Source organism: Crinia signifera, chromosome 1 (assembly GCF_055691185.1).
Source record: "Crinia signifera chromosome 1, ASM5569118v1, whole genome shotgun sequence".
Classification (NCBI taxonomy): domain Eukaryota; kingdom Metazoa; phylum Chordata; class Amphibia; order Anura; family Myobatrachidae; genus Crinia; species Crinia signifera.
This window is the reverse complement of record NC_139217.1, coordinates 120,621,214-120,648,526: the sequence shown is the minus strand read 5'-3', so window position 1 is coordinate 120,648,526 and position 27,313 is coordinate 120,621,214. Positions and strand designations below refer to the sequence as shown.

Below are 27,313 nucleotides of genomic sequence, written 5' to 3'. Positions count from 1 at the left end.
TGTTACCGGTAGTGAAATGTTTCAACACGTGTATAGTGTAGGGGGGGGCACAAACTTTATTTCAATCCGGGGGGTATGTAGTGTGTAGTGTGTATGTGGTGCAGAAAAAAAAAAAAATACTTTATACCAATAAAAAAAAAAAAAAATGAAGGGGTTAAAAAAAAAAAAAAGGAAGGGGTTAAAAAAAAAAAGGTCCTGCGCCAAAAATTGAGCACAGATGTTGGTCAGTAACGTCTGTCACTGAACAGCGCTCAAAGGCAACAGGAATTTGATCAAAAAAAAAAAAAAAATAGATCAACCCTGTGCCGAAAGAGATGATCAGTGATGTACGTCACTGATCAGCGCACAGCGGCCACAGGACACCCACAAAATCACAGTGTGTGTAAAAAAAAAAATTAAAAAAATACCCCACAGCACACACACAAAAAAAAAAGGTGATCAGTGATGCGACACTGATTACCAGTGAGGTGCAGCAGGTGCACAACCTTTGGTGCAACTGACAGGTATATATAAAAAAAAAAAAACCTCTGTACCCCCAAAAAAGTTGCTGATCACCTCAGATATAGTGATCAGCACAAAAGGCGGGGACAGCAGACACAAAATTTAGCACTCTCTATCACTATCTCTCTCTATCTCTCTATCTCTCACTATCTAACACTATCTAACACTCTATGACACTGCAGCAGCAGCACTCACAGGTATATCTATATATAAAAAAAAACCTGCGCCCCCAAAAAGTTACTGATCAGTTAATTTATACTGATCAGCACAAAAGGAGGGGGCAGCAGTCAGTTATATAAAAAATATATAGCACAATCTGTCACTATCTCTCTCTATCTCTCTCTATCTCTCTCTCTCTATCTCTCTCTATCTCTCTATAACTATCACACTGCAGCAGCACAAAATATAGCACTCTGTCAGTAGGCCTCTCTCTCTATCTCTCTCTCTCTATCTCTCTCTCTCTATCTATAACTATATCACACTGCAGCAGCACAAAATATAGCACTCTCTGACACTATCTCTCTCTCTATCTCTCTCTATCTCTCTCTATCTCTCTCTATCTCTCTCTATCTCTCTCTCTCTATCTCTCTCTATCTCTCTCTATCTATCTCTATCTATCTCTCTATCTATCTAGCTAATACTAATACAGTGCAGCAGCACAATATCACAGTATGGCACAATTATTGCACAGGATCCAGGAAGCAATCAGCAGCGATCAGGTAAGTATTGCAGCAAGTATTTCTGGTCAGTATGGCGGCAGGGGGGTACGGTGACCGCACTGCACGCTTTCCAGACCGGAATGGCGTCTGCAGTGCAGTCACCGTTAGTTTAAATCTCCCTCCTTGGCTGTGATTGGTCCGTCGGTCCGACGGACCAATCACGGCCTTTGGGGGCGGGCGGGGTGAGGTGGGGTGACACCAGTGTCACCCTTACACCCCGCGGTGATTGGTGCTGTACTTTACAGCACCAATCACCTCTGATCCCGTGTCACCGGCGAACGTTATTCGCCGGTGACACAGGAAAACGCTGTGAATGGCTGTTCACACTGAACAGCCAATCACAGCGATCGCCGACGGGGGGGCGGCATCGCAGCCCCCCCGGGGCATGCACGGACATGTCTGCTGTCAGGGACAGCAGACATGTTGAAACTGTCACCGCGTCTATAGACGCGGTGACAGTTTAAATCCATGACGTACATTTACGCCATGTGTCGGGAAGTGCTTCCCGACCATGACGTAAATGTACGTCAAATGTCGGGAAGGGGTTAACCTCTTGTATCGATTGTGGGGGAATGACATTCTAAATGTACAATTGTTCTCTAAAAAACATTACCTTTATTAAAAACATTACCTTTATTAAAAGGACATATGTAATTTCAGCGAGACATGTCTTTCAAAACTATACATGAATTTATACATTAAAAAGCAGTTTTCTATAGGAATCTATAGGACCATATTTTGCAGACTAGTAGGATTAGCAATATCATACACATTATTTTTGGGGGATTTCTTTCCTCCCACATTGTATACAGACTTTTGTATTTAATTGTTACAGTATCTACATTGATTAGTTTGTAAAATGTTAGGTGAAGTACACTAAAAAATATATTAATAATATATGTATATAGATATAATATAATAGAATAAATTAAAATAAAGAAAAAAAAATAATAATAATAAAATAAAATAAAATAAAATGAAAAATAATAAATAAGTAAATAAATAAAAATATATAGAGAAATAGAAAATATAAAGAATAATAAAATTAAAATAAAAATAAAAGTAAAATTGGCCTCCCTCCCGCCTCCCCTCCCCTCCTTTCCCTCATGATGGTACTTAGGTGGTATAATTCCCATCCTGTAAAGTCCATACAGCTATGAATAAAGTCCATACAGCTTTTTTGTTTGTCTCCATAACCTCTAAGGGGTCTGGTATTCCCCTTAATCTGAGACAGCTGCAGTGCATAATCCCACAATCTGCGCTCAGAATTCTCTTTGCTGTTTTTGTCCATTACTATGGGGCTTATTCTAATTCAATCGGTCCCCTGCACATACGCATAGGTTTTTCTGTGCATGTGTAGCCACTATGTGCGAGTACCCACAGTGCTTGCACACAGATGTCTGGGCAGAGGCGTGGTGGGGCGTGGGGTGGTGGGCCAGGGAATTTGCTTATGGAAATTCCCCATATTTTATGGGCGTTCCCATGGTAATTCCCTGATTATGCGGGTGCTGGGGGCAAGCAGTTGATGACAGCAGATGTCAGCTGCCCGGCCTGTCCTCGCACAGGGCGCCGACATATCAGAGACAATATAGAGGTGTCACAAATCTGAGAGCGCTGAAGTAATCATTTCATGGTCGCCGACCATAGAATGATTTCTCCCCCGCACCCAAGGATGCGAATGGATGATTATACAAATCATCCATTTGATGCCTGCGGGGGGGGTTGGCGGCGTGGGCGGCCATGCGTGCAGCGTCTGGGGGACTCCCAAGGCTGCGAAATTCATATATGATATGTAGGTGATGACAGGGCTGGATGGGACAAGGACAATAACATGATGTAATAAGGGCAATAAAGTTTGCACAAACCCACACACTGAGAGTTACAGTATAGAGTGGCAGTAGCAGGGTCCCCCAGCAGCACAGAGTATATCAGGAGATGCATAATGCATAACGTTAATTAAAAAAACAAAATTTTTTATTTATACTCTGTTTAATATTTAAACTGATTTTTGTAAACAAACATTCTTAAAATCCCGGGCAATGCATGGCACTCCAGCTAGTTATATTATATAAATCAGCTGTAATTTTAAGTGATTTTTGGCAGGTAAAAAGGACACCAGAAAATAGGTCTGGACAGAGAGATTGATTACATTGTCACTAAGTAATTCTCAAATATGGGTCCACAAAAATATTTATATATTGCATAATTATGTACAAAGATTGTTTTATTTGGTCAACAGCATTTTCCTGTGTTCTTGTTGCATATGAACACCCCATGCCTGCCTCCTCCATGCCCCCCTTTGCGAGTGCCACAGAGACTATGCAAGTCTCCGAAAGCATTTCCATAAAAGCCCTGCACATGTACATAAGTGAATATGCGCATGCGCAGAGCTTTAACATTGAACCCTGTGCGAAAGCACTCATACATTCATTAATCAGAATGACCTCCTGTGAGTGTCTTTTTGCTGTGCCTGTGATGCAGCGAAGATGGAAAACTTAGATGCATCTATTGCACAGCGTTGGCATACATACAGTACAATCAGTAAGTGAGGAAACATCGAGGATCGTTGTTGGGTTTTTGGCGATTTATATCGCAAAAACGGCCGTCTTTTTTTTTTCCCAAACCGACTACTTAATGGGTGGCGATTTGCGGCATAAATCGCACTTTTTGCCGCTAATTCGCACTTTCTGAAGTGCCGATTTACAACATCGCATCCAGATGTTTTCCCATTGAAAAAGATACAAATCGCTAATTTAATGTCTGCCGCATTTGGAAATCGACAGCAAAGTGCGATTTTTGACCCAAAAAAAATAGACCAGGGTGGCGGTTTGCAAAAAATCGCCACCGTTTGAGCGTAGAAACGGTTAAATATCTCACAGGTGACCCACATAGCACTTACTAACTCCCCTACATATACTCCCACATGCTTATGGACACCTGTGAGGCTGTTTGAGATGGACATTTTGCACAGTGGACTGGAGGTGCTAGTGTGTGAGCTGGGCCGTTTGGAGGAGCTACGCAGGAGGGATGCTGCTGCTGCCCACCAGATCCAGGTACCCCGACCACTCCGTGCTTCTCGTCGGTACCGTGCTAGGGTGTACCTGGACTCCCTTTCTGATCAACAGGTGGTGGACATGTTTAGGTTGAACCGACAGAACCTGTTGAACTTATATGAGCAGGTGAGAGATGATTTGGACCCTTGTGGGGGGGCCAACTATGCAGTGTCTGGGCTGCAGAAATTAATGTGCGCCCTCCACTTGTTTGCCACAGGCTCCACTCAGTCTGTGAGCTCATGGGCCTTGGGGGTGTCACAAGCCACTTTCTCTAAACATTTTTCTCAAGTGTTAAATGCATTAAAGAAGCTGTGGCGCACATATATCACATTCCCACATTGTGAGTCCGAGTGGCAGGACCTGAAGGTGGCATTCTATCGGCTCTCAGCATTTCCAAATGTGCTGGGAGCCATAGACTGCACCCACATTGGGATTCGGGCCCCGCACGTGAGGGAGCATGTCTATGTTAATCACAGGGGCAGACATTCCCTCAATGTGCAGGTGGTCTGCGATGCCAACCTCAGAATTCTCAGTGTGGTTGCAGGCTACCCCGGGAACTGCCATGATGCCTATATCCTGCGGCACTCAGCTCTCTGGGACCGTTTCCACAACCACACCATGCCAGAGGGCTGGCTACTTGGTAAGTCACTTACCACTGTTTACATGCTGTTTGCTTACCTATGCCTTTACCTTTAACATCCATGTGTGGAACCTTCTAATCAAGAGTCATTTCTGTTGTAATTGTTTATACCAGCCCAAACAATGTAGTATAGGCTGCTACTATTATGTACCAATTACCCACATGATATGTGACCACACAAATCCCTTTACATGTTAGGTGACTCAGGATATGGGTGTCATTCGTGGCTCATGACACCTCTGCGGAACCCACAAAGCCCTGCACAGCACCGCTACAATGCTGCACATATTGCTACCCGCAATGTAGTGGAATGCACCTTTGGGGTCCTGAAAAGCCGATTTCGGTGTTTGGACAGGTCAGCAGGTACCCTGCTATACCACCCTGCCAAAGTGGTTTTGGTTGTCCAGGCTTGCTGCATGCTGCATAACATAGCTTTGGGTCAACCAAATTATGTCGATGTGGCCCCTGCAGCAGTCGTGCAGGAAGCTCAAACTACTGATGTTGTAGTGCGTGGTACACGGAGGGGGGATGTGGTTCGTACACGGATGATCCGGCAGCATTTCACAGGTAATTTGTGTGTGTACAATGAATAGTAATGGGGAACCTGTAACACACATACATTACATACATTGGTAACATTACACTTTTCCCTGTCCATGTTAATTGCCCAGAAGCAGACCAACACTAATGGCCAACACCTGAAAGCTTCCCCACCACAGCATACTTTATGGCTGGCAACATGATAACACCTATAACAATGTCAAGTAAGTACTGTAGTTTTCAGTGTGTGCAAATGTTGGCAACTACAAATTAACATAGGCTTCATGGATGGAGGTGACATGGATCATTGATCTCAGGTGCTTGAAATGGTGCAAAAAAAGTGGTGGCTACATACAGTATGCATTTCCCAATGCTTATCCCCTTCAAATGTGACTATTTCCTTAAAATCCCATTACTAATAAGCACACCCAACCCAAACTCCCATGGCTGCTAAAAAGTCACTAGTTGACAATACATAATCGAACAGTGTGGGTAATCATTTGTAAAAAATGACAAGTTTGCTGGATGCAAATAATTTTTACTTGCAGAAACATTTGGCCATAGGCCATAGCATATGAAACATTTGCAGGAAGAATCACTGCAACAGTGAATGCAAAAAAGAATAAACATGATACACATGTAAATGCAAAGAAGATTATTCATGTTTAAATACTGCCCCAGGTATTAGCACCCTTACCAGTAGTGCCACCACCACCCCTAGTACGGACACTACGCCGTGGGGGAGTAGTGGGGGACCCACTCATGAGTGTGGAGGATACACTACTGCTTTGGGTAGATGTGGTTTAGTGCTGACCTAACAAAGTATTAGCACTGAGGCTGATTTGCGTTTGTAGGGACATCAACGCAGTTGTTTGCCCATTAATTGCTTGGGTCTGTTCGACCATGTTGGTATTTAGACCTCTAAAACTAGTAGTTTGACCCTGAATGGCTTGGCCAATTTCTGCTAAGCGTGTGTCTAATGTAGAGACAAGACGAATTTGTGTCCCTACATTAGCCCGCACACTGTGCGAAATTCTTCGCATTTGCAGAGCTATGTTCCGCACATACCCCTTCACCGTTTCTAGTTGGGTGGTCTGCACCTCCATAAAAGCGAGTTGTTTCCCCTTAAAAATATGGATGGATTGCGCCAACTCCTCCGCACTAGTGGAGGTGTTGGTGGGTGCACTGCTTGTGGGCTGCTGCTATGTGACTGCGTATAGGGGGCTTCATTGACTGGGTGTGCTTGGTTTTGTGCAGGCTCCAACGATGTCACCGTCTCCAGTATGATTTCACTCATGTCGTCGATATTTTGCATGGGATCCGTTGGTTCAGGCATCGGTTGTGAAGGACCTATACATGAGAAAAGAGTGGTAAGTATGCTATGCAGATTGGTGTATGGTGGGCCATGTTACCTTATTTGGAATGGTTAGGTGTTGCTCATGCATTATGCATTGGCACAGTGGTGGGGACAGGCATGTGTGTTTTGTGCAATGTGTGTGTGTAACACTATGATATCTCACCTGCAGACTGGACAGTGTCACCAATCGGATGTGGCTGATGTTGGTCAACAGCAGGCTGGGACTCCAGAGCTGGAGCTGTTTGAAAGAAGAAGACATTTTCTATTATTATCATTTGCACCTAACTGGCATTTTTCGCATTATGCAGATAAAAACTTTTCCTCAATCAAACTTTTGGACCCTGATATGATTACATAAGGAATTTGAAGACTTCGAACTGAAGTGGTTATTTGAGTATTATGCCTGTGAACAATATTTTGCATCCACTTGCAAATAACAGGAAAGACCAGCAGATTACACATGTAAAAGTGACTGTAAAGTGCTTTCTCAACTACCCAGAGGATTGATAAGGATTAACAATCAAGTACACTGCAGGCCTACAGTGTTTAGGACAGCACACATTAATAGGATCTGTGGAACTACATAACCCAGCAACATGCAGAGTCCATTATTTAGCAATGCAAGGTAGCAAAATGTGATTTTGCTGGGAGATGTAGTTCCACACACAGCAATCTTTTGGACACATAAAGCATAGCAGCATAATAGCATGCGCACATGACATAGCAAAATATTACATTGACATGTGTGGACACTTACCAGTTGGCGGTGGAGTGGGGGGCCTGTCTGTGTCGGCAATGTGGATGCCGGGAAGCACCTCCGGTGGGATGATTCGGCGTAGCAACCTCTCATATGCCTTAAAGCGGACCTCCTGCCTAGGGCCACCTCCTGTGCGACAGGCCTCTTTCTTCTCCAGGGCAAGCTTGGCTTTGAGGAGGCGCTTGATGTCATTGTAACGCTTTTTGACGTTGCGCACACTTCTCTTGTGTGTGCTAACTGCATTTACCGCGGAGGTGATACTGTCCCACATCCCCTTCTTCCTTGCCACACTTGTGCGATGATGGTGAGGACCAAGTAGGCGGTCATACAGGGGCAGGAGTGCACGTACCAGGGCCATATTCTCCTCATATGAGAACCTGACTTTCCTCCCACTAGCTGTGCGAGCTGCATCATCCTCCTTCACATTTCCAGGCTCACCCTCTTCCTCCTCCTCCTCCTCCTCCTCTTGTCCTGGTTCTTCACCCAGCACCTCCAATTCAGCTTCCTCTGCCTCCTGCACAGGCCAGTCCACCTCAGAGAAATCCCCCTCTTGCAGCTCCTCCTCTGTGTGCCTGGCACTCTGTTCCTCCTTTGAGGACACCTGGCTTGTGCCTGCTTCCTCCTTATCCTCCATAGCCACCTGCTCAGCTTCCACCATGTGGCCTCTCCCTGGCGCAGCTCTTGCTGGGAGCATGCTGGCTCTCCCTGTCCTGCCTCTGGCAGTGCTGGCTCTCACTCCCCTACCTCTCCCAGTGGTTGGGGTGTTTGGGCCCAAGCTGGCTGTCCCTCTGCCTCCTCTGCACCTTACAAAACATCCTCTCCTCTCCATCTCAAACGCCTTACTCCCTTTCAAAGGGTAAAATGGCGTCTGCGCCCCTTTATATAGGTAGTGTGATGCGTATTGCAAGGGACTAAGGTGGGCCAATAGGTTAGCATGTTGTATGGGCTGTTCAGGTGTATTGGTGTAAATCGCACTCCGGTTGGCCGCTAATACGCACATGACCGAACCCGGAAATCGCACTTTTATGGCGAATTACATCGACTCAATTCGCACCTTATCGCCGTCTATCGCACTTTTCAGGCGGCTTTGCGCCAGCCATTCAATACGCGATTTCTGGGAAAGAATGCGATATAAAAAAATGGCGATACACGGCGATTTGAGTTTAAATCGCATTTTGTCAAAAACGGTAAACACAATAAATCTCGCCCTCTATGTTTGACTTTATACCTGAAAACCAACAAAAGGCATCTCAAGTACATAGACTATATTATATATTATGATTGTGCATCTGATGTACAGTGAAGTAGGCTAGCTTCTTTTTTCCATACAATATTTTCTCTTTTCTTTTTCCCTTGTTAATGTGTACAGTACAGTATGAAGCCAAGGTTTCTTAAAAAAATAGAAAGTATTGGTGAGGAAACTTATGTAGTTCAGTTATGTAAGAATAGATATAGTAGTACTTGCTCCACTAGGGATGGTATATTGGGTGTGGGTCATAATGGGTGTGACTAAAAGTGGTACAGAAAGAAAAACAAGGGGCGTACTTAAAGCATTATAGTGCACCGTGTACATTACAATATACATTATATATCATTAAACTTATAAATGACCATACATGAATAACCTCTAAGGGGTTATTATAGCACCACACACATATGCAGTCAATAGCGGCTATTTCCTTTAAGTACAATGTAGTGAAAAATCCACAATGTCCTGTATCAATATATATATATATCCTTGATATTAGATGCTATAGAGATAAATCAACACCTCTCTTCAAGATGAAATGTGGACTTTAACAAGCAAAAATGTCAAGGATGTTCTGAGACTACCCAACATCATTTGTTGTTGGATCACACTTTGCTACAGTGATCCAATTGATGGGCGATCTTACATATTACTAGATCCGCATCTCCGTTTTTCTGTAATGAGTGTATTTTGTACCTAAAAAGATCATTCTATAGTTAATGCTGTGGAAGTGATAATTCTTCTCGATTATTAATTTATCTACAGATAGAGCCGGGCTTGTCTTTGCAGGAGATGATGGCAGAATCGCCAGCCGCCATCCCCTGCCAGCCGCCATCTGTATCTGCGAAAGGGGACGCGCACGCACAAGATGCACGCACATCCCCTTCCGATGGCGCTTCCTCCACTTCCCCCGGGTCCCCGCCGGCGGTCACCTGGGGTCCGCACTGATTTCTTCCTTCTCTGCTAATCAACATCAAGGGCTACATGCATAGAATTTGAGGTACTGGTAAGCCTGCTTGCTTGAAACAATGGGGCAGATGTATTAAGCTTTAACAAGAGATAAATGCAAGAGTGATAAGGAGAGATAAACCTCAAGCCAATCAGCTCCTTACTGACTTTTTTCAAACACAGACTGTAACATGGCAGTTAGCAGGTGATTGGCTGGACATTTATCTCTCCTTATCACCCTTGGATTTATCTCTTGTTAAAGCTTAATACATCTGCCCCAATATATCTAAAACAAAAATTAGACATACAATGTAAAGTCACATAATAGTATCTATAATAACTTGCTTTAAGTAAGTTTTTAATTTATCTGCTCACATTAAACTTTAAATTAATATGTGACATTATGATCCTGAAATTTGTGCTCCAATTACTGTTGTACTTTGACATTGCATCAGATTCCACTACTTGTAAAGGATTATCAAGGTGAGTAGTCTGGGTCAATAAAGCTACTGATAAATGTACCTTATTCCAACAATCACCCTTCATTCACTTATTTAAGTCTCCTATTCAAGTTATACTCTAATATTTATTGGCGACTAAGATAGCCTAGCATTATACAAGTAATTCCAACATTCCCTCTTATTATCCCCATAGACACTTGTGAGCAGGGCCCTCCTACCTCTGTGTCGGTCTCTTATTACCCAGTTTTATGACCTGTTGTTGTAAAGGGCAAGGGAATATGCTGTGCTATATAAGAAACTGTAAATAAATAAATATTCAGGTATTGAAGTTTCTGCTTTTAATGTACTCCATGTCTCTTCTTTATCCATGGGTAGTCATGTAACTGTAACATTTTCACATTTATAGTAGTAGGGGGTTCAGGAATGTTTATTTTTTTTATTACCAATTATTTATATAGCACACACATATTCTGTAGCACCTTACAGAGAATATGTGAACATTCACATCAGTCCCTGCCCCAGTGGAGCTTACAATCTATATTCCCTACCACATGTATACACACAAAAACATTCTAGGGTGATTTTTTGGGAGATAATTGACCTACCAGCATATTTTTGGATTGTGAGAGGAAACCCATGCAAGCATGGGAGGAATATATACAAACTCCGCACAGTTAGGGCCATGGTGGGAATCGAACCCATGTCCTCAGTGCTCTGAGGCTGTAATGTTAACCATTACACCATCTGTGTTGCCCAAATGTTTAGCAATAGAATGCATATATTTGATACAATATTCACTCTGATCTTCTTTATTACAAAAAAACAAAATGATTAAATGGTGTCTGTTTTCATTATCATTTAGTTACAAAAATACTGTTCTGCTAAGTCATATGACCCTTCTTAAAATAAGTTGACATCTTCTCCAGTAAAATGAAAATAAAAATCAATGGGTCATCCCATCTGGTCTATCTATTACTAAGTTTTTAATTGCCTGACAGAGCAAGGTGTAATTAATGTGACACTTGTAGCACTTTTATGAGGTCACTCACTGTAGTTCTTTTAGTTCTGTCACATTTAATCTGAGCTTTAAATAAAAGTGAGTAATGAACTTACAAATGGTAGTTAATTAGTAAAGAAACAAGTAAAAGGTCTTCCTAAAAAAATATTTTATTGTAAATTACTTATTTGATATGCGGCATATGCTTTGTTGTAAAAATTATGCTAGCAGATAACAGTTTTCAAAAAAACATGCCTACATTAATTAAAACTTGCAGAATGTAATGATGAAACTCCAGATTTCCCATTGCATTAACACCTACTAGATACTCATTACTATTTGTCTGGCTTATGAGAAAGCATTGACATGATTACATTTGGGAGTTTATATGCAAAATAATTTGAAATAGGTTAGCATTACTGGATTTAGTTTATACTAATGTATTTATTAGTACTATTTCTTTAATAATTTTCATGATTAACTATTTTAAATATTAATTATTTTATAATTACTTTTATGCAATCTAATGTCAGAAATGTATCCCTTTAATTTTAATTGAATCTAGTTCTCCTGGGGGAAACAAATATGAAAAAAACTTTGATTAGATTATACTGTAGGGCATTGGTTTTCATAAAGTGGATCCTCAAGGCACCCTAAAGCTGTTGTATGTACAAGCTATACAAATATTGGGTTGATTTTACAATATTCAGGTGGCTGGCCTTTTTTTTTAGTGTAGTGTGTAGGCATGGCGATTTTGCTTGAAACAGTTTAGAAATGGGCGGGAAATGCTCACCTATATTAAGATATTGGTCAAAAGGTCCTGATATGTCCTGATGTGTTCATTCGCAATAATCTGCTCATGTTTCCTATGGTTTGTCCTGTTTACCTCATGTGATGTGATTTTTGTAAAATAAATCTCTTAATGAGTGTGACTGGAGGGGCCTTTATTGACCGCGACAAGTGATAATTGATTATGTATGTGTCTCTCGGGACTTGGATCAGTAAAGAATTGCCACTGGGAGGTTATGTTTTTGCTGCCACCACCAGGCTTCTACCACATGGCACCTGGGCCAATGTTACTGCTCAGGATCCTACCTTGACACCTGAATACCACTTACTGCTGTGGATGTGTCAACACACTGCTGAAACAGCTCCTCACTGGCATCAGTTGGTTTCCCAGTTGTTTGATACAATGAAATGCGTAAAGGAGCTTTTTTAAATCATTTCACCCAATGGACACTGGAAGAATTTGAAAAACTCACCCACCTTGAAACCCTTTTGATCAAGCCAAGATCTGCTCCTCCACTGCAGAACTTGGTTTTTGGACATTAAACACCAACTCTCCAGACACAGATAACATTGTGAGGTATTCTCTACAGCAGAATTTAAAAAAACCTCCAGTGGTATCCCAATCCCGACATGGACAAATAAGGTGACCAATCCCACCCAATGGAAATCTGGGGCCAATTCCTAAGGAATGAGCAAACTAGGAACAAGAGGGAGACATTTAGTATTATTTAGTACAGTGTATATTATTGTTAATATTTTAACTATATGTTTTATTAATGTGAACTCATTTTATGACATTCTATTGATTAAATATGGTTAATTTACATCCAATTCATCCACTGTAGTTTTTAGCGCTCCACTACCCTTGTTTTTCTATTTGTACTATTGGAGCCGACCCTCCACAAGTGAGAACAGCTTGACAAACCATCCCTACAGGCACCCAATTTACCTCGGTAACCCCCTTTTTACATGTGTACGTCTCTCACTGGTATAAGGTGAGCTCATTGGCAGGTATTCAATTCGGCCGGCGAGGGGGTTAAACAGCGAGGATTGCAGAAAACGAGCGATCCTCTCTGTTTAACCCCCTCGCTGGCCGCTCACTCTATTCAATGTTCTGGGGAAATCCTCGCCGTCACAGGACGGCGAGAATTCCCCAAAACAGCGATACCCGCGGCTAATGCAGAAAACTCGCTGTATTTAGCTGCGAGTCTCGCTGCTTCTGGAGCCGCATACGCCAATTCCCCCTCGCTCAAAAAATGGAGCGAGGGGAAATTGGCGTATGAGGGAGCTGCTTTGAATACTGACAGGGTGAGCGGTGACAGTGAGCAGGAAGCTGTGCTCGCTGTCGCCACTCGCCCACAGCATTGAATACCTGCCATTGAACCAGCAACTTGTTACTAAGATCAGATTGATATTATTGGAGATCTAATCATAGGATTTCATCTCATTTCCTGATCCTTGAGTATGAGATGTCACACAAAGGAGTTGGAATATTAGTGGAAGCAAAAAGACATCTACAGCACCTTGGGACCACTCATTTGTGTTTTTACTGCATATAAGATATTTACAACAGTTTCTAATAGTTTACAACAGAATCCACTTGTTTAAATACATTTCCTGTTTCCTCTTCCTATACATATACAGTATATATACAGTACAAAACAAAGAATATGTCATCTTTAGCATAATCTAATTATAATATACCTGTCTCTTTTAATATTGTACATTTAACCGGAATTTCACTTTCATCCTTTATTTCACTAAAACCAGTTCAACCTTATTAGAATCTTAACACCTTCTTTGGAAGAACTTGAAAATTAAATACCCAACAATACTGTCTCTACAGCTTTACATTCTGTCTTTACAAGGCTTTGTTAACACACTAGGAGGGTAATACTATTTAGCATATGACTTACAATGTGAGAACATCCCACGAACTGTCACCAAATTTCAGTGCATTGTAAAACCAAAATACTTTTCCCATAACTACTTCATCCATGCATTTTAAAGTAAAATTCTACAACCCTGTACATTTACAGTATATTGCACCTAGTGCTCAATCGTCCATGCACTACAAGTTTATCATGTGTGTGAGCAGCATGGATAATGTAATGGTTAGCATTACTGCCTCACAGCACTTAGGTCATGGGTTCGATCACCTACTGTTTGTATGCATACATAGGTTAGTCCTAAATTGTAACTAAACCATCAATTTAAAACCATAAAATGACTTCCCTTTTCACATTAGTAAATAAAATAAAATGTGGGCAGTATGGATGGTGTAATGGTTAGCATTACTGCCTCGCAGCGCTGAGGTCATGGTTTCGATTCCCCCCATGGCTCTAACTGTACGGAGTATGTATATTCTCCCCGTGCTTGCGTGGGTTTCCTCCAGGTACTCCGGTTTCCTCCTACAATCCAAAAATATACAGGTAGGTTAATTGGCTGCCAACAAATTAACCCGAGAATGTCTGTGTGCATGTACATGTGGTAGGGATATATAGATTATAAGCTCCTCTGGGGCAGGGACTGATGTTAATGTTAAACTATTATCTGTAAAACGCTGCGGAATCTGTATGCGCTATATAAGAAACTGTTAATAAATAAATAATAATGTGTGTCAGGCCTCTGGCCACAATTAGTATCAAAGATATTGGGCCTGGCCTATGATTAACCAATAGATTGATGAGGTTGCAGCCTAGTGCACCCAGACTGGGCAGAGGGGGGCTTGCAGGTGACATCTGAGGAATAAAATCAGTCCTAATTTATTCCATGCTTGTTAGCTATCACACATCCCAATATACTGTTTGGGGTAAAGTTCTTAAGGTGACTTCCAGATGGCTGTCCAATTGTAACTGATGGCACCATTACTTCATGCACATTGGGCTACAGTGCTTGCTAAAGCTAAAGGCTCCTTCACACGCCACATAGTGTATATGCCAGTTGTATAACCTTTGTTACTTGCACATGGGCAGTGTGAATGGTGAGTACCCAAGTGCCCATACACATGTGTTACACGTGTAACAGTATTACAAGGGGAGCTACATGTGTATTAGCCTAGAGCACCTTGAAGCTTTAATCAGGCTCTGACTAGGACTAGGGCTGGCAGTATTTGAATGTTATGTTACTGGGGTGAGCTGTAGTGCACTCTGTTGAACTTTTTAGGAATACAAAAATCAATTTCAAAATCATCTCAATACCTAATTTTTCCATTATACAGTTGTTAATTTAACTTTTTTTATTTTAGATATTGTTTTGACCTAAACAATCTGACTAACTACTCTTCACAACCTACAAAGGAAAAAACCTTTTACTTTTTAATTCTTCCATCTCATTACCTAATTTTTCCATTATACAGTGCTTAATTTAACATTTTTATTTTAGATATTGCTTTGACCTAAACAACCTGATAATCTACTCTTCACAACCTAAAAAGGAAAAAAAATGTTTTACTTTTTAATTCTTCTGTATCTGTTTTGAACATGTATAAATTTGATAATATAGTCAAATACATTTTTATGTTCTTAATGGTAGGAGTATTTGTTAAGAACAGTCACAGGATACAATTTTTAGAATTTATACAAAAGTTACAGTTGAATGCATAGAATAATCACAGTGTTGAGTTTTACGGAATCAAGTATCTATCTCTATTATTACAATAATGATTATTGAGAGAGTGAAATCTTATCTAAAATATATTTATTATATCCTATGACATTGCATGGTGTACTTCTGTCCTTCCCCATATTGTAGCAGTTGCCTAGTTATTGACTAAAAGGAATATTTTTTTTGTTAAAACACATCAGGGTATTTTCAGCACAGTACAAATGTATGAATATGAAGACCCTGATGTATTGCATACAAACTGGCCCTTATTTAGATCTGATCGCAGTACAAATTTGTTCTCAAAATGGGCAAAAACATGTGCACTGCAGATGGGGCAGATGTAATATGTGCAGAGAGTTAAGCTGTGTACACACGGGATGATATATTGCTGAGCAATATATTGCTTGCAATATATTGCTCAGTGTCTCCTTTTCATCAGCGACCAGAGATGGTCGCTGATGAAAGGGAACCTCTGCCGAGGGGAGCCGCAGAGGGAATCAGCTGGTCGCAGGAGCAAGCTCCTGCAACCAGCGAACCTAGGGGGGCTAAAAACGGGAGCACGCACCCGGCAATTTATCGCCGGTGCACACTCCAATCGCTGGCAATATGGTAGCTCAACAACCGTATTGCCAGCGATTACGCACCTTTAGATTTGAGTTATTTTGTTTCTGTGCAGGGTAAATAATGGCTGCGTTATTTTTACACTGCAATTTAGATTTCAGTTGTAACACACCCTACCCAAATTTAATTCTCTCTACACATGTTACATCTGCCCCACCTGCAGTGCACATGGTTTTGTCCATTTGAGAACAAATTTGGGTACTTATGTAATATCTGGGCTCCCATTTTTCTTATGAGACCGCGTGCGCTCGCCACGCTTCGGGCACGGTGGCTCGCTGCGCTCGCCACACTATATAAAATCAACTCCATGCGGAATTGGATAGTAGGGATATGAAAAAATGGGTTGCATTTAACATGGGAGCCCAGATAATACATAAGTACCCAAATTTGTATTGCGATCAGATCTGAATAAGGGCCACTATACTGTTAAATGTTCAAAACACCTTACTTGTCTTAATTAAATGATAATTCTATAGCATTGGGCTGTGATAGCAAAATGATAATGGTTTCTACAGTATTTCTAGTTAGAAGATAATAATTATTCCATCATCATTTGACAAAAAATGTTAAATAAATTAAATCTCTATTTTATAAATGCAGCAACAATAGTAAAACTTAAATACATTTTGTAAGTACAATTTTGCACAAAAGGGAACACATATACTATTTTATTTCTAATGCAGCCCATACACGGTCCGTTTTCGCCGGCTCCGTTTAGTACTATGCGATGCGCGCTCCCGCGCATCACATAGTAGGGTACACAAAGTATGTGCTGCACATACTTTTTGTACTAGGTACACACCGCATCGGATCACAGTGCATGCACAAGGCATGCACTAGGGATGCGATCCGATGCGATGCGTGCTAATTAAGTGCCGAACGGATCCGTTAAACGGACCGTGTATGGGCACCTTTAGATAAATTATTCAGCCTTATGCTTTTGTATGGTCTTGAAATTTTATTGTGGTGTTATTTATTGTCCTAATATTCCATATTGTTATTATTATTATTATTATTATTATTATTATTATTGTTATTATTAGCTTCATATCTACCACCAGTATCTAGTATCTGCCTGTATTCAGTACTGTATGTTGTTTTTTGATTCCAACCAACCTAAACAATGGCAAAGAAGGATGAAATCTGTAATATATAGACTGATTGACTAATGATTTAACACTGTTAGGTTGAAACTTCCTAGGTCCTTTTAGTTTGATTTGTGTATTATTAATATTTCTGTGTCAAAATAGAGATATTTTATTTACTAGGCATCAGTGCAAGAAAGGTTGAACTTTATAGACATATATTCTTTCAACTTCACTCACTAGTGACTAGGACACTTTGCAAATTGTGCACTCACAAACAACATTAGGTTCTCATGGTGAGAAAGTTAAAGCCCCCCCCCCCCTCATTATGATAAGAGGAGCATTTAGAAATGATGTATGCACATTATTTGTGGAGCTTTCATGTGCATTTGATGGGATTTGAATTTGTAATAAAACAGAAACTAGATATAAATAAAATAAGTTCAACTACAATGTTCTCATTGTAAGAAAAGAAAGTAAAATAAAAAGTTGCTTACTAACCAGAAACATGTAAAAAAACCCATTAAAATCTTCTTACTTTCTTTGTCTCTCTCTCCCTTCCCCTCGGTGGGATCCAGAAGCCTAATTATGAGCATAACTCTGCTCGCTAGGACAACGGTTTATACCTGGTGACACATCGCAACCAAATGGGTATTGGTTAGAAAAAATGTCTCCCTTAAATAAATTCACTCTTCAGGCTCACAAAAAAGTTCCCATAAAACTACTCCTCTGCATCAGTTTGCTGCAAGAAACCCACTGGAAAGAGGGGAAGGTTGCCACATTGAGGGCACCTTAGATAGAACAATGTATTTTGACTAATTTCAATAGGAAGGTCAGAGAGGTTGCTATAATATTTAATAGGGATGTGAAATATATAGTTCTGTCAACCGTAACTGATCCAAATGGCAGGTTTATTTCTTAGAAGTAGAGATTTGGGGCACCAAATATACTCTAGTAAATGCTTACATTCCGAATACTTATCCACAGGATTTCATTGGAATGTTAACAGGATTATTAATGCAATGCACAAATTTCCGTATAATGTTAGCTGGAGATTTTAATTCAGTGGAGGATCCGTCGACTGACACACAGACGCCTCAGCATACTAACCAGACAGTGTGGAATCAATATCAATCCCTCAAAACTTCTTTACAGCTCACTTTCATTTGGAGATTACTTAATGCAACTGATAAATCATTCATCTTCTACTCAGCTGCACCTCAGTCCTGGTCGTGTATAGACGTCTTTTATTTGGCGGACCATCTAGTTTCCAAAGTCATTCAGGCCAACATACATTCAATATTAATATCAGACCACTCCCCAATCATTATTTCTCTAACTCTCTCCTATAACTACAAACTACAAAGGAACCAGGCAATGGTGCTTACCTTTACAACTCAGGAAAATGTAAGGATTTTTTCATACTAAATGGATGAACTATCAGGATGATAATATTGATGCTTTGGGCATGCCTACCACATTCTAAGACACATCGAAGGCTGTTTTGAGGGGACACATTATAGATTGTGACAACGTAAGGCAACTAATGTATCATACCATCCATTATCAGAAACATTAAACTCTGTTCTGCATAATTACATAGATAACCCCAATTAACTTTCACACCCTATGTATCAGGAAGCCAAACATCTTCTAGATACTCACCTATTAGAACAGGCCAAAAAGGATGTAATTTTCACAAAATACAAATTCTTTTGGTGGGATAACAAGGACGGCAAACTATGGCAAAATGTCAAAACCTACATAATGACAATACGCAGTCCACTCCCCGGTAAATTGCTAATCAACACAACTGACATTCTCTCTTGATTCGAAAATTATATTAAAACTTTATATAAGGATCATTTGATAGACCCAATAAAACAGGCTGACTTATTACAGAATTTACACCTTTAAAAACAGTCACAATCACAGAGTGATGCATTGACAGAACCTGTTAGCATTGACGAAGCTCTAAAGGAAATTTCTTCTTCCCAACTAGGAAAATCCCCTGGTCCTGATGGCCTATCCACAGGGCCGGCGCTACCCGCTCAGCAGAGGATGCAAAGCAGGTAGGCGCTGGGCAGGAGAGGCGCTGTCCTGCTCTGCATCCTTTGCTGTCTGTCTCTGTGGCTGCCGGCTGCTGCGCCTGGCTGTCACACTTGATGACAGGAAGCAGCGCCGAGGCACAGAGCTCCCTCCAGGCTCCTACCTGTCCTAAACATCAGATGAGAGGCCAGCCAGGTCAGCACACAGCAGCAGTAGTACTGTACGTGCGAAAAGGGGCGGGGCTTCACGAGCGGAGGGGGCGGGGCTACACGTAACAGAGGGGGCGGAGCTATAAAGGGTGCAAGACTGAAGACACAGGAGAGGATGAGCAGCTGCCAGGAGAGTAGTGTGAGTGTAATGCTACTAACAGCAACTGGTGTCGGCACGTTCAATAGGCAGCACTACTAATGTCGGCAACTATTGTGGGCACGTGTATAGTCAGCGCTACTAATGTCGGCAACTATTGTGGGCACGTGTATAGTCAGCGCTACTAATGTCGGCAACTGGTGTGGGCACGTCTATAGGCAGCACTACTAATGTCGGCAACTGGTGTGGGCACGTCTATAGGCAGCACTACTAATGTCGGCAACTATTGTGGGCACGTGTATAGTCAGCGCTACTGATGTCGGCAACTGGTGTGGGCACGTCTATAGGCAGCACTACTAATGTTGGCAACTATTGTGGGCACATGTATAGTCAGCGCTACTAATGTCGGCAACTGGTGTGGGCACATCTATAGGCAGCACTACTAATGTTGGCAACTATTGTGGGCACGTGTATAGTCAGCGCTACTAATGTCGGCAACTATTGTGGGTACGTGTATAGTCAGCGCTACTAATGTCGGCAACTATTGTGGGCACGTGTAGAAGCAGCACTACTAATGCTGTGAGCATGTGTGTAGACAGCGCTACTAATGTCAGCAACTATTGTGGGCACGTGTATAGGCAGCGATACTTCAAATATGGGCATATGCAGGAGTTCTCGGGGCATTATGTGTAGCATAATGTGTCAATGTCATATGGGCATTATGGTGCATGGCATATTTTGTAAGGGGAATTAGGGTGTGTGGCATAATGTGTAATGGGCATTATGGTGTGCTGCATATTATGTAAGGGGCATCATGATGTGTGGCACAATGTATAATTTGCATTACTGTGTGTGGTATAATGTGTAATTGGCATTGAGGTGTGAAGCATAATGTGTTATGGGGATAACGGTGTAATTGGTACTTTTATGTGACCACGTCCCTTCCTCATGAAGCCACGCTGCTACATTTTTTAGCACGCCTACGGCGCGAACTCTCCCTCTTTTTTAACTCATGGCCCCAAAATTGTGCTACTATGTGGTGTCATTTGGAGTGAGAGTACTATTGTGTGCCCATTCCCCTTCCTTGTGAGATCACACGTTTTTCTTTTGCTGTGCGCTGTCCCTTTGTAAAGCTTGGGTGGGCGCAAATTCATAGTTTGCAGGAGGGCGCCGAACCCCCTAGCACCGGCCCTGCCTATCCAATGAGTATTATAAGCTATTGCAACATCAGGTAGCCCCTGCACTTGTGGATCTATTTAATGATATTCTTAAGAATTGTACCCCTTTCCCACACTTAATAATTTTGACTACGATTCTGACACTTAAGCCACAAAAGGACCTTCAATCATTAGAATTATAAAGGCCCATTAGTCTGATCAATACAGATATTAAGTTCCTAGCTAAAATAATAGCAGATCAGATGCAAACCATTTTACACAATCTCCACACACATCAACTGGGTTTCATCTGCAGTCGACACTCAAGATGGGGCACTAGGACAGCTATAGTGGTGGTAGCAGCATCTTCCCTAACAAAAAAACCTTAATAGTATCTTATTAATTCTTGACGCTTTTTAAGGATTTTGATAAGAATGTCCTCCCTGACATTTTCGTTATTCAAATATAAATTATTTCATCTCTTTAGGATAGATTGGGTTGAAACTACTAAAAATAAGAAATCATGAGACAACAGGTATATGAAAGTATGAAAGACATACACGGCAGTACGGATGGTGTAATGGTTAGGATTACTGCCTCACAGCACTGAGGTCATGGGTTTGATACCCGCCATTTATCTAACTGTGCAGAGTTTGTATATTCTCCCCGTACTTGCGTGGGTTTCCTCCAGGTTCTCCGGTTTCCTCCCACAATCCAAAAATATACTGGTAGGTTAATTGGCTCCCAACAAAAATGAATCCTAGAATGTATGTGTGTGCATGTACATGTGGTAGGGAATATAGATTGTAAGCTCATCTGGGGCAGGGACTGATGTAAATGTTCAAATATTCTCTGTACAGCGCTGCGTAATATGTATGCGTTATATAAGAAACTGTTAATAAATAAATAAGACACATCCTGGTATTTACTATAATCAATAGCGGAAGATCACCTTAAAGATTTATTAATAGTTTCAGTACTTGTTTCCTAGCACGGCGCCTGCGATTTTGATTGTATCCATCGGGTCCAAAAAAATTGCGTCGATCGCATTGCATGCAACCAAATTGCATGCGATGCGATCGACACGATCGATGCGATTTTTACATCGGAACCAATGTAAAATGGTCCCTGAGACCCGATTTTACATTGGGCCCAATGTTAAATGCCCACCAGACCCCAATTTTCATTGTATACCCACCCTGATGGGTGAAATCGCCCCCCCCCCCCATTGTTAACGCCACCCTGCAATGAATGCCAACCCGAAGCGTGGCGAGCGCAGCGAGCCCGCGAGGGGTGGCGGTACGCATCCTCCGACCTTTTCATACCCCCACTATCCACGTCGGCGTGGAGTTGATTTTATATAGTGTGGCGAGTGCAGCGAGCCACCAAGCCCAAAGCATGGCGAGCAGACACGCATTACTTAACAGGTATTATGCGTCAGAGGAGGTCGGAGGACGCGTATCGCCGCCCCGCGCGGGCTCGCTGTGCTCGCCACTCTTCGGGTTGGCGTTCATCGTGGGGTGGCGTTAACAATGGGGGGCCATTTCACATGTAAAATACCCATAAGGGTGGGTATACAATAAAAAATCTGTTCCATTGGCCCATTTAACATTGTTCCCTATGTAAAATCGCATCGGTCGCATCGCATGCCTTAACTTTAGGCATGCGATGGACGCGATTTTTTAATTGTCGGGGAAAAATAGCCCTGAAATCGCGTCGGTCGCGTCCATCGCATACCTTAAGTTAAGGTATGCGAAGGGCGCCGTCCTAGGAAACAAGTACCATAGTTTCTTATATAGTGCATACATATTCCGCAGCGCTATAGATATAAAATAACTAATTTTTGGCCTGTTACAGGGTTGCTGGTGCTGGACGGAGCTTTCGTGGGGACGGGGTGGGAGAGAGCCTTATATGATTATTTCCTTTGTATGTTTGAATTTCTAAAATTGTTCAACTTTATAACCAAAGAATGGAAATGTGCATCATTATATCATGCCTAGTCAGGAAAACTGTATTTTTCTTAATGGAAGTAGAATTGTATACCTTGTATATACCATATCTTATTTAAAATTATACAGTCAAGACAAGGAAGCTGTACATTGCTCTTTAAATAATTTTATATTTTTCTTCTTGCCTGATGATTATGCAATTTGTATGTACATTTCCTGTTTAACTTGAAAGTGCTTAATAAAAAGAAATAAAAAAAAAACTTCTTACTTCACAACATTGGAAAATGACCTTTATTTTCACGTACATGGATATGCAGCAGACATTTAAATGATTAAATTAATATGATTAGAAATTCTATATATTCTATCAAGAATGTGATTTATGATTTTGGAAGCATTTCGGTTTTAATTGGAACTTGAAAACTGCACAAAGCAGCAGATGTTTATGTGAAAGCTTGATCAAGGTCCATAGCTTAATATATTGAGTGATTTAGTGTAGCTGCTATATAAATGGCTGCTATGAAAGAAAGGGCCTCTGTGGTGTTCTCTTTACTATATTATCTTATATTACATTTACATTTTGTTTACATAGAAGTGTAAACAGCCTGTCAAATAAATATCTACCAAATATGTAGTGGAAGTATAGCAAAATCTTTACATAATTATGATCAAATGCTAAAATCAGAATTTGTCTGTTTGAATATCAATACAGAATGTTTTGGTTAATGCAGATGTACACTGTAGCTAAATAAGAAATGAATCTGATAAATGGATTATTCATTTAACTCTTTGAGCACAACAAAACAGAAAATCAATCATCTTAAACTGTATGACATAATGGAGTGTAAACTGAGCAGTATGAGGGTAAAAATGGAAAATATAAAATGAATGATGTGATGGTTCTATATGATTGTAATTTGCTTTTGGAATGATATTTAACTCTTTACACCATGCACATTTCAGGGGATATGGTATTAGGTCAACAATGGTTAGGTCAAAAATGTCTAAGTCAACCCCAAAATAATGATCTACATGGTCAACACAAACAAAAAGTCATCTGCAAAGGTCAACATGAGTTTTTTTTTTACATTGTTTGATGTCAACTTATAGATATAAGCACCCGACCCCCAACTAGTGTACTGCATACAGTCTCATGGCTCCCTTCACTCAGCATGCTGTGTGCCAGGTAGCTCGATATGCTACCACTTTACTGTACCAATCCCAAGCCTAGAACATGTGTATGAAAAAATAAAAAAACAACATTAAGTCTTTAGATAAAATTTACTTAGATAGGATGTTGCCATGGGCAACCAATCAGATACTATCTATTATCTTCTAGAAGGTGCTAAATAAATAAATAGAAGTAGATTATGATTGGTTGCCCATAGCAACATCCCATGTGAAATAGAACTCCCATCTTAGTAAATGTCCCCCTAGCTGAACCATGTCAATGTCACCCATATGATGTCGCACTATTGACTGTCAACCTAGACATTGTTGACAAATCATCTGGATCCCCATTTCAAGCCAGAAGCAGAATTATTTTTCAAGGACAGGTCCCAGTACCAGGAGAAGGACATAAACATAGAAACACAGATGAGACCGCAGTTATAAGTGGAGGACTAGTGTGTATTACATATGTTGTTATACACTCACTGTTTCCATATACAGTTGCAAGAAGAAGTATGTGAACTCTTTGGAATTACCTGGATTTCTGCAGAAATTGGTCATAAAATGTGTTCTGATCTTCAACTAAGTCACAACACTAAACAAACACAGTCTGATTAAGCTAATATCACACAAACAATTATGTGTTCTCATGTCTATATTGAACACACCATGTAAACATTCACAGTGCAGGGTGGACAAAGTATATGAACCCCTAAGCTAATGACTTCTCCAAGAGCTAATTGGAGTCAGGAGTCAGCCAACCTGTAGTCCAATCAATGAGATGAGATTGGAGGTGTTGGCTAAAACTGCCCTGCCCTATAAAAAACACACACCAGTGTATATATATACATATATATATATAGACTGTGGCGGGTGTGGACGTAGCACTCCAGACATTGTAGTAATCCAAAAAAGTTTATTTGCAGACAAGCAACGTCAGACAAGCCTGACGAAAATGCACATGCATTGAAACGTTGCTTGTCTGCAAATAAACTTTTTTGGATTACTACAATGTCTGGAGTGCTACGTCCACACCCGCCACAGTCTACATAACCTTTGACGGGGCACCCGACCAGCTACAGCAACAGGGCAGTGTGCTCGGCCACACCAAACAAGTATACATATATATATATATATATATACTGTATATATATATACACAGGTTGAGTATCCCGTATCCGAGTATCCGTTATCCGAATTATTCCGAAAACCATACATTTCAGAAAGTGAAAAAAAAAATTTTTTTTTTTGCTAAAAACTCACTGGGGACATTTGTAACAGCACTACTGGTGACATGATATGTATCTGGCACTATATATGTGCAAGAAAATGATTGCTTGGCATTCAAATTCAATATCTGAGATAGTACACAAATTTTGTTTCATGTTTTGAAACCTTGTTTTTTGAACAAATAAAATATATTTGTGTGTATTTTATGTGGTAATAAAATATATTTGTGTGTATTTTATGTGTTTATACAGCATACATGCAAGATACTTCAAAATACATAATTGAAATATTAAAATATTCCGAAATACGGAATAATCCGTTATCCAAAATTCTCCTGGTCCCGAGCATTTTGGATACGGGATACTCAACCTGTATATATAAAAGAACAGACTGTTGTTTGCGCTCAATTGGTCTTACAAAACCTCCCGGTTAGCGGAGGATAGGAGAACGGAAAAAGATGATAGGAAAATGTAAAGTGCGCTAGTTTCAACTTAATACACAATTGTTTTTATATAAATACAACTGTTAATAAAAAACATTTTTTTTTTTTATTTAAAATAGTTCAAAATTCAGTATCCCAGACATGGTGATTTCCAATCCTTTTCATAAAAACATAGGAACAACCAACGCGTTTCGTCACCTGGGTGACTTCATAAGGGGTAATGGTTCCAACACCTTTAAATCTCACGGCGTGGGATTTGGACCTTTATTGGCGCCTTAATGTTCAAACAGTGTCACATGAAGAGTTTCTATAGAACAAACATCAATGTTGTATGATGTTGTATTGTATGGTGTCAGATAACACCTCTATATAATATGCTCCTCAGTCTCCAGTGTCTGATTCAAGCTATTATATATATATATATATATATATATATATATATATTATATATTATATATATATATATATATATATATCTATGAACTGTTCAATATAAGTATGTGATGTATGCGATTTGTAAAATATGGATCTTACAGTGCAGATTGACATATAAGTATAATACAGTTACCTGTTTTGTCCACATAAGATGTCCACACATTGGCAAAGCCCATGTACATGCCTGGTGCTTCAGAGAGGTGGGTGAGAATTGTTCCCCATTGTTCTGACAATGGGGGTTATTCTGATTCACTGGGAAAGGCACAATCACTCTCTAATTGACAAAACTATATGCACTGCAGGTGGGGCTGATGTAACATGTGCAGAGAGAGTTAGATTTGGGTTTATTTTTACACTGCTATATAGATATCAGTTTGAAGTACACCCCCCCACCCAAATCTACCTCTCTGCACATGTCACAGCAGCCCCACCTGCAGTGCATATGGTTTTGTCCATTTGAGAGTGGTTGTGCCTTTCCCAGTGAATCAGAATAACCCCCATTGTGCTTGTGGCAGATGCAGGTTTAAGTATTGTTGGGTGCTCTTGCAGAGGATAGGTGGAAGGGTTTATTGGATTGATTATCCTATTGATGGTCAAGTCCAATTTCTCCACCATTGCAAAAAGAGATGCAACATTACTTTTTTGGTACAGTGCTTAGACCTACACGCATCATACTGCATCTCTAATTAGATACATTCACCTGACCCACAGTAGTGTAGCGATTACCATAAATTATTTATTTGCCATTTATATAAAGCACCAATGGCACCATTAATGTAGAATGATTTGATGACCATTTTTACAGTAGTTTGCAGTATCTGTCATCTGAGATGGCCAGACTTAGGGCCCCATTTACCATTGATCGCATTTACAATGCGATCTGGGCGGAATATTAACGCACAGGATCGCATTGTAATATGCGATAATTTCACCCCAATGTATTACCGGCCAGGGGCAGGGACAGGGCTTCGAAAAGAGCCCGTCCCTGCGATGCCCGGATCCGGAAGCCAGGGGGCCTGCACATGCGCGGTTACACCCCTGAACCCCCCGCGACCCCACTGACCGCACTGCCGCTCGGGCAGTGCGATGTGTAACCATAGGCTACAATGGGCTATCGCCATATCATAATGTCGATAGCCCAGGGGTGCGAAGCCGGGCTGCCTGATGTTGATAAATCGGGCAGCTTTGCATCCCCCATAGAAACCTATGTGGATGCGGCCGGCGGCGCTGCAGGGGTGGATCGCAGCAGGGA

General features: G+C 40.9%; 1 long non-coding RNA gene across 1 annotated transcript; it reads left to right on the top strand.

The window, feature by feature from the left end:
• The first annotated feature begins 5,630 nt into the window (after positions 1–5,630).
• On the top strand, positions 5,631–7,943 carry LOC146026392 (uncharacterized). The gene is made up of 3 exons (XR_014454444.1): positions 5,631–5,677; positions 6,711–6,823; positions 6,980–7,943. It is a non-coding gene; the product is annotated as an uncharacterized LOC146026392 (long non-coding RNA).
• Positions 7,944–27,313: the final 19,370 nt, after the last annotated feature.